We start from the raw sequence: 9,946 nt of genomic DNA, 5'->3' as shown, positions 1-9,946 counted from the left end.
GGATAAGAATGAAAAGCGCACGGGGAATCCGGGAATGCGCGCGGGGTTGCCTCGACTTGTGTCGCCCTTGTTCAACGCAGCTTCTCTCTTTCTGTCGGATAACTCGACGAGACTCTCCATCTCTCTCCCTCGGCTCTCGTAACTCCTTCGAGGCAGAGAGAAACAGCTGGTTCCTCACCCCCCCCCCCCCTGCCGAGTTAACACCGTCGTGGCCGACGGGTTCGACAGAGATACGAAGGGGCGTAATGGTGACGAAGGAGGGTGGAATAGAAGAAACGTGAAACATCGGATAGCATTTAGGAAAGCTCGTTTCTCAAGTCCGCCGAGAACACCGCGCGAACACTAGCCGCGATATTTATGAATTACTGCTCGGTCACGGGTATCGCGAACCTGCCTCTCGTAAATATACCCTGCCCTCCTTATCTTTTTACCAAGCAAAGGCGATAAGTATGGTGGTGTCTGATTGTGTGTGGTGGTCTGATTTCCGCGAGACAGACGGATATTGTGGAAAGCTGTAGTGCACCAACAGAAAATACAATAGTAGCTCGTCGCGAATACTGTAACACTATTGTAATATTATAATATTAATATAATACTATTAATATATTATTATATAACTATTAATATAGTATTATATTAATATTATAATAATATTATAGTATTGTATTATTATATTCGCGACGAACTACCGTTGTATTTTCAATAAATTAGCATTATATTATTATTTTAATATTAATATAATACTATTAATATATTATTATACTAACTATTAATATATTATCATATTAACTATTAATAGAGTATTATATTAATATTATAATAGTATTATAGTATTATGTTATTATATTCGCGACGAACTATTATTGTAGTTTTAATAAATATGTAGCATTATATTAATATTATAATATTAATATAATACTATTAATATAGTATTATATTAATATTATAATAGTATTATATTATTATATTCGCGACAAACTACTATTGTAATTTTAATAAATATGTAGCATTATATTAATATTATATATACTATATTAATATTACTATTAATATAGTATTATATTAATATTATAATATTAATGTAATACTATTAATATTATATATAATATTATATATATTAATAGTATCACATTAATACTGTATTAACAGTATAATATTATAATATAAATATAATACTATTATAATATTGTTGATTCTTGCGCTCATATTCTCGAGTTTTATTCTCTTCTCTTTTTTTTTTTTTTTTTTCTACTTACGACACTGATGAAACTTTCTTCGTTAATCATCATTTCGACGACAATTTCACCATCTCCAAAAAGAATTACAATCATACATTCCATTATCTCTAAAAAAAAAAAGACAATTATAATTATACAGCACAGAGTAATGAAAAGGAATCTTCGTCGAGAAATAGCGAGAGAGAAAGGGGGGAATTTTTCATCTGTCAGTAAAATCGCGAACAAACGGTCGGAAGAAGATCGATTGTTCGATCTCGCGGTAGAAAGTTGCCGGGTGAGCGCGCGCGAATGTACAGAGAGGATACTCGATCCTGGTCCTTATGCTGACCGTAATCCGGCTTATCAAATAAACCCACGTACATCTGTAATCGTTCGGCGCGTTCAGATTAAATGTAATCCTTTTATGCAACGCTACAAGGGCCATCTGTGCGCGAAGGCGGATCGACGACGTCGCGTTTCAACCGAAACGAAAGAAATCATTTCAACGTGGTGGGTTTTTTCCCTCCATTCCTTTATTATTATCTGGTCCGGTCTCTCCTCCTCACTGGCCACAGGCCACGCTGCTCTTCCCCGTATTACGGCCGCATAATTCCTCTCAATGCAATTTCCCGCAATGGTCACCGGAGTTTGTTCCGCGTCGAGATTATTTTCCGCTTCTAGGCAAGATCCGGCGAATTATTATTCGCCCACTGTTTTAGAAACTGGGTTGACGGGGTCGAATCCGCCGGTGAAAAAAATTCACCGATCCCGGAGCACGAGGACCACCGACCAACAACGCGTTTCATTTTCACTGCAGAACACGCTTTCACGCTACACCGAGGTCACTCTTGCGCGATTAACCCTCGACTGAAGGGTCACATCTTCGCTAGCAATTGCGAGTGCGTGAAATAATAATTAATACGTTATTGTTCAACATTTTTCCGTTTAGAGTGAACCTACTAGGCAATTAAATTTGTGTTGATGTAAGAAAAGTGTATTTAAACACGATTTTTGTTATGGAAAAATGTCGTGAAATGTACGAAATCATTATACAATTTTATTTTATATATATTATATTATATTATATTATATTATATTATATATATTATATATTTTATATTATATATATATATATATATTGCTCTTTTGCTAAACAAAGAAAATAATTTTTAAATTATAAAAATATTGCAGACGCAGTGTCTCATCAATTATGAAAATTTTGTTTAATCTTACTCTAATTGATTTCCATGAAAAGGAATTACATTGCTTTCTTTGTGCTGTGTTTTATAAGTATCTCTCGTTACGAATTTTGTCTCCGCTATCGTTGTGAACAAATGCATACTGATGAAATACAAAGTGTATTTTTGAATTTCGTCGTTTCTTTAATTAAAATACAACATTTAATTTTGTTCAAAATCAGATTCTCAGTTCTCTTGAGAAATACCTTTTCGAGTCTCGAACTACAACTTGTACCATAATCATTTATACGTTTGTTAAAACCAATCATTATACGATGCTTCAGAAATTTCATCCTATAGTTGATATTAATGATTTTCTCGGTGATTATTCAAGAATTGAATCTCATTGATCGTCAAAACGCGATTCGTTGCTTGTTTGGTTTGTTTTGACTAGAACGACCAAAGTGGTATCGAAGTGACCAATATATAATTCTTGTTAGAAATCTTGTACATGTGAAACAGTGCATTTTATATAAATGAAATCTTGTATCAATTATCATTACCATAAGATATATAAATAGGAGCTTGTGCAAGTTATCGTTACCATAAAGCCTTTCTATTTTTTCACTCTGATGTCTCTCCAATCATCGATGATACTAGCGTTAAAAAAGACTCGACGTTATCGGTCTCGATATATTAAGAAAACAAATTGCAACGTTAAAGGCAACAATTTAATTCCTTGTGATAAGCCTCAGTTACTGTGAAAAGACAAAAGACAGGTCAACCAAAAAAAAGTTTGGATCGTTGAAAGCAACATCTAATATGCGAATTATCCGCTCTATATGTCATTCGAGGATTAACCACCCCCATAGTCGCGATCGTTCGTCCTATCATCGGTCGACTAGCTCCTCGAAATGCGATTGAAAATTCAGCGAAACGCATCAGTCCCAAGAACCTTCTTTCAAAATACTTTCTCGCCCGGGCCGGCGTGTTTCCCGCCTTTCGGCGGCATTGTCCCAGCAACGCGGTTAGATAAGACGAGATCGTGGCTCGACTGGCAATCGCCCGGCTCGAAAGGAGCAGTCATTCGCTAATGTCACGCGCAGGCCTGTCTGATGCCGTTAATATTTCTTATTTCTTTGTCGAGACGAGACGCAAGAAGATACCGGCGCAACGAGGTCCCGCGGCAGCAACAATGGACTCTGTGTCGTCTCCTCCTCTCATCGTGTCGTCGGACGTTTCGCGTGCTCTCTGCTGGAAATAATTCGCAGAATTACCCGGTTACGCTTTTTCTCGCCGGCGGCGTAGCGAAAATTCGTCGAAACGACGACGAGGCGCGGAAACTAGCAGAGTGTTCTCCACTGCGTAAAGAGAGAGAGAGAGGAGCACAACGATCCCGGTGCCCCGTGCATTAACGCCAGGAGATGTGCCGAGTGTTAGGTCGTTAATAATTCTACCCGGAGCCCAGCCTCCTCGTGCCGTGCGAGCCACGAGTATTTATCCGCTACGGGGTCGTAACACCGGGGTTGGATTGTTGCGTCGCTGCGTCTCGTGACCGTGCTCCGAAACTCCGAAACGTAGGCGTAGGGCTGCGATAGCATGGGTTCGCACGGCATGCGAAGAATTTGCGTTCATAACTTGCCAGGATTTGTCCAACGGCACGGTTCGCCACGCGTTGATTGCTGTTTTAGATTGCGGCCAGATCGATGCCACGAATGAGAAGTTGATATAATTCTCTCTTTCTCTGTGTGCGTGTCTGCACATCCCTTCAAAAGTATTAAGACACTTATATAGAAAATGAAATAAATTTGAAAAACCATTAGGATATTGTTGTAATTTTCGTAAATTTATTTCAAAGTTAGTTGTATCAAGCTGGGAGAGGTATATATAGTTTACATTATAGTAATAATTAATATATAGTTTACATTATAGTTAATATTGCACGAGAAAGTTAAATTTTCTTTTCGTCGATATATCCACCGCGTTTTTTAATTATTTGCTCGATTAATTTCGACATTTTTATTAGCTTTTCTATCTATTTGTGATACTGTTTCGTTCCATGCACTTCGTAGTTTGTTCCATAAGTCATTTTGGGACTTTGGAACACACTTTACGGATTTTCCAATCTAATTCATCCCAAATCTTCTCTGTTGGGTTCAGATTGGGGGATTCAGGAGGCCAGTGCATTATTTTTGATTCGTCGCTCTAATCCTAAATGTTGTAAATAGTCTTTGCAAACTCTTGCAGTGTGCTCGGGATCGTTGTCATGAATGAAAATAAAATTTTGGCCTATCAGTCGCCTCCCAAATGGTATGGCACGATCACATAAAATCGGCAAATGTTCTTTTTTCAGAATCACTTCGATTTTTATTAAATCACCAACACTATTTGCTCCAGTACAACCGCAGACCATTATTGTCCAGCCTCCGTGTTTAATTGTGGGTACGATACGGTCGGAAATCATTTTTTCTTCACGTCGCTTGCAATCGAACACTTCAGATTTAGATTTGTCGATCCATAAAACATTTTTCCACTCTTCAACTGACCAATTTTGATATCTCTTAGCCCACCGTAGTCTTTTTACTTTGTTGAGTGGTCTTGGTAATGGTTTTTTTTTTCATAGCGAAAAAATTACAATTCACACCAAATAAGCTAGGTGTCCTAATACTTTTGGAGAGGCGTGTGAGTGAATTAAATAAAAAAACACACTGTTAATTAATATGTTTAATACATATATTATTAAATAACAATATTAATATATATATTATTAAATTAAATAACGTATATAATAACTATCACTTATGAATTCACTTTCTCCCCGATCAATATCACTTCTCATCGCAGACTCGAGATGAATACTCCTTTGCTCGCTTCTGAACAAAAACGCATCACGCAACACACTCGCAATTGTCTCACCAATACTTATGCCTTCGCTCGACTCTCACGCATCCTCACACATGCAACATAAAACTAACAACATCCACAGGGCGTGTACGTCGTGCTTCCGGACGAAACAGTTGGCAAGAATGTTTTTCTGCTTTTTTATTTGCCGAATTGTACGAGCGAAAAAAAAAAAAAGAACTGAAAAAAATAAAAGGAAACTACTTCTCGCCTAGGCGAACGAACCGTAGGAATTACAGCAACCTGACTCTGAAAGATTCGAAATATGGAACGAGGCAAAGGTATCAGGAATTAACCGGGGGAAAGACGACTGGATGGAAAAGAATTGAACTTGTTTGAAAGCCCTGGGTAAATTGTTCGCCCCGGTGGATCCTGGTCGTGGCGTGTACTCAGTTTGAGAAAACTTTTACGGAGCTACACTTTTTCGCGCGAATGCTACTTCTCGAAAATTCGAAGTCACTTTTAATTAACGTGTGGGTGGTTTCGTTTCTTTCGTTACGGTTTCTTCTTTAATTTTCCCCCGTAATATCGTTTCATGTGCCGTAGAATCTCGAATAGATTACCGAGGTTCGGAGTTTCACGATTCCAAATGACTTTCATCTGCAATATTTCCAGTACTTAATTTGTCACGTTGCTCTTACTATGATTAAACATGAAAGCAGAGAATTGTAATATTGTGATATTCCTATCGCGGTTTTAATTTAAACGTACGTATAATAATATATTGTTATAATTTTATCATTGAAAAATCCAAGTTTTGAACAGTAAGAGATCAATCGATTAATTTATATATGATTCTGGTGTAATGAATGAAATTTCGATAACTTTTCAATGAATTACGAAATTGAGGAGAAGCAAAACTACAAAAGAGGAGTGTATACGCATAAATTTCGCATGATTTTAACAGCCGTTAATTCGTCTGGAGCAAGAGTTGTACAACTATCTGTGATAATTCGAATAAAAAAAATTAGAGTTTCATCCGAATGTTTATTATCTGGGAAACGTTAGCAGAGATAATGATGCTCAAATGCACTTCACTAACGATCAGGTTCAAAAACATTTTCGCTGAAAATTCTCAGTACTCAGCCAGCTTTTCATTTGCAAAAATGAATCTAATCTGCTATCATTTACCTGGTGAAAACATAGAAATATTAAATTTTTCACTTCGAATTGTTCGACGAGAGGCAAATTACTGAAATTCGCGATTAATCTTCTACCTTCTAAGTACGATATATCGACAGTCTCTCTCTTCTTGTTTTGAGTAGCTTAAGTCTTTATTTAATTTGATTAACTTTAGAATTTGATTAATTAGGAACTACAATAATTTATATAAAAACATGTAAAATTAAACTTCGCCTGGCGATTTAAATCCATCCATTAGCGAAGGAGGATTTAAATACCCCGTCCTTAGAAGATTAAGACAACATCGAGATGTTCGCGACTGAAATAGTTAATAACTGATCTTCGTTTCGTTAAGCAAAAAATTAGAAACGTTTCAAATTGATAAAATGAAAAGTTATTTGTCTTTCAACTCTTTCGAGTCAAACAATCGCCTTTTCCAATTTAATCTCCTCTTTAACTGTACGACACTTATTTTCATTTCTATTAATTTTTCTCAAGTAAAAAAAAAAAGAAAAAAGAAAACGTTGGTCAATGTCTTTTTTGCGCATCCTTACGTTCAAGTTACGAGTTTCGCTACGCGCGATGGTAATCCACTGCTCGCTCGAAATTTGTTGACGCGCATGATATAAATAAATCCAGAAAGCGGAACCGAGCATATCTCGCAAATTTGATGAAATATCCGGCGTGTGTGCAGGATGCTTCAACGGAAATACGAATAATTTGTTTGGAAATCATAAAACTTTGACACGATCGGTGTCAAAACAGAATTTGATTCTAAATTTTAACGCAACAACGACAACAACAAAAAAAAAAAAAAAGAAAAAGGAGAAAAACACAGTGCCTCCGGTGGATCATGCATGTAACATTAACATAGTAGAATCTGAAATGAGTGGTGGCGCGCTCGCCCGTTCACTATATTTCGAGGTTTTTTGCATTTGAAAATCCGTGTGATCTTGGCGCGATGGTTCTAATAATATATTCTGTTTACACCGCGCGATCCACTTGATTCTGGCGCACGAGCGAGCTAAATTTTTTAGCAAAACGTATTTCGAGTATACCTCAATTTGCCGTAACTATTTCACGTGCATCTGTTGATTTTTTTTTTTTTTTTTTTTTTCTCCACGATTCAACCAGAACCGGGAAACGGCATTCGGGATTTATCCACTTTATTTTGCAATACGATTCTTTTTTTCCTTTCTATCGATAAAACGTCAAATTAACCTGCCGCGTTAAAACACAATCGAAAACAATTTCCAGCGCCATTTTCAAACGTGCGAGAGGAGGCGGGAGTGGGAGAGATTCGATGTGATTTATTAAGTTCTGTGAAACGGCGATAGAATAATGCATTACCATCAAAGTCGTCGATTTCTCGTTCCCCTCAGAATTTCTCTCTCGTGACCAAGGCGTTCCGACTGTACGGAAAGAATCGAAGGTATCCGTGAAAGAAAAAGAAATAATGGAGTCTCACTTGCCCCGATTGCTCCGGAAACGAACGAATCCCCGGTAGTAGGGGAACATCAGAAAGATAACACAGGAGAGCGTAATCCCATCGAGCCGTTCCCTCTCGCGTCTCTCATTTTACGGTTAAAACACAAGAGTCCTGATTTCAGTCTTTGAGACTGAAATTAGGGACGCTTTGTAATTCCATGCACGTACGTGCAGTTGCGCGGCCCTATCAAAAACAATGGCGGAACAACCGCGAAAAAACCAGGTTTGCAATTGACGTTGCGGCTGACATTTCACTTTACGTCTTAAAGAGGTCGCAATCTTCCTCCCTCTGTCGTCGTCCGGTTAGTTACGTGGCCTTCGGGTTTTCGTCCTTTCGGTTTACACACTTAATAAAGCGTATTTTTTCTTTTTTTTTTTATGAACGATCGCTGAAGAACGACGAATAAAATTTGTCAGGTTTTTTTTTTTTTTAAAGAACGACAGGCTAGATCGAGAATTAATAATTCAGATCTTTCGAGTAGCTCGAATGAAGAGTAAAGAATATTTGTACTAATAAATATTAATATCTGAAAGCTATAGGTGACATTTTTAACTGCAACGCTACAATATTTCCCGTGAAACTCCTTACAATTAATAACCCCGCGAATGAAATTGACATTAAGAGTTAAAATTCGACATTCACGTGAAATTCCTGCGAAATAAAATTCTTCTATATCTTCTAGATAGCGGTAGGTAAAATCGACACACAGAGAGAGTAATTTTTCGCAACAGAAGAGGAAAAGGAAAGAAAGGAAAGAAACGAAATATAAATTAAATAGATCTGTCTCTGTCTGATTGTAGATTATAGAAAATACAGTGTACAAGTTTTACGCGTGCGTACGACAGGAGAACAAAAAAGGGGAGGGGAAAAAAAAATACACATACGAAACCAGCAGTAATTTAATTTCTCTCTGTCACGCGGAATCAACCGGGATTTTATGACATTAATCCACTGGCGTAACGCCAGTGGATTTTTATTCTACATTAGTGGATGATGAAGTATTTCATACGGTATCCGTACAAACCGATTTATACTGGTATCGATGAGTATTGGGTAGAAAAAAAAAAAAAAAAAAGAAGGAAAAAACGTAAAAACCTTTATCGCATTTTCACAAGTGGATTCCGACTGATGCTGCAGAAATTATGCGGTGTTTGATTTATCGGGTGCAACACGGAAATTATCGCGTTGTCATTAATCTCGGATTATTGGACACGCGGATGTCTTTCATGCTAATAGATTCATTCCGTAGATAATGAAATTTTATTACGAACAGCAGTCGTTTTTCAAGCAGTAACGCAGTAACAGCTCGTTTATACGAGATACAGAGCTCCGTCCATCGATTTACTGACAGAAATGTAGAACGTTTAATAACGTTACATAACGTGGTTTAACATTTTATTCTGAGAATTATCACGTAATGTAGAATTCTAATTACGAGATGCCTGTATTGTTTAATGTTTGGTGTTACACGTTGCAGTGTTGTGTAACTTATCGCTGTATGTTTGTAATATTCGTCTCGTGATATACTATATCGTCCCCTTGGTGGGCGTTGGAACGATTCAAGAAACGATAGTAGCCTCAAGTGTAAGAGCGTATATAATAAAAATAGGGGCGGTAAAAGAATAAAGAAGACAAGATGAGAAAAATTTAGAAAAATCGTTGGTGTAAGAAGTCTGAGTAATTACATACCAAACAAACGCACAAAATGCAAATTGTAACCGATCAGATAATCTTGTAATTTTAAACTTCCACACAAAGTGTCTTATTTGCACCAACATCTTTTTTTATTATGTTGGAGGACATAGGTAGAAATATAAATACATAAAATAACGCAAATTTGTTGCTGGAGTTTTCTGTTTGTTCACTTAAAGAAAAATCAATATTCTCTTTCAGTTTTCATCCAGAATAAATTTTTCTCTTTTGCTGATTTTTTTATTTTCTGAATTGTATTGCACCGTGCATTTTGGGATAGCTGGTATTGGTATCAGCTCTGGTATTGTATGTTACCGTTTTTTTTTTTTTTTTTTTTTTTTAAAATT

General features: G+C 36.8%; 1 long non-coding RNA gene across 1 annotated transcript in view; it reads right to left on the bottom strand.

The window, feature by feature from the left end:
* Nucleotides 1-1,030: 1,030 nt before the first annotated feature.
* Nucleotides 1,031-9,946, bottom strand: part of LOC122533398 — a 17,041-nt gene continuing 8,125 nt past the window's right edge. Inside the window, exon 3 of the long non-coding RNA XR_006307705.1 lies at nucleotides 1,031-1,043. This is a non-coding gene — a long non-coding RNA (uncharacterized LOC122533398). The remainder of the gene's footprint in view (nucleotides 1,044-9,946) is intronic.

Source organism: Frieseomelitta varia, unplaced genomic scaffold (assembly GCF_011392965.1).
Source record: "Frieseomelitta varia isolate USP_RPSP 00005682 unplaced genomic scaffold, Fvar_1.2 scaffold_146, whole genome shotgun sequence".
Taxonomy (NCBI): domain Eukaryota; kingdom Metazoa; phylum Arthropoda; class Insecta; order Hymenoptera; family Apidae; genus Frieseomelitta; species Frieseomelitta varia.
Note: the sequence above shows the minus strand (reverse complement) of the source record. Positions and strands in the feature narration are given on the sequence as shown.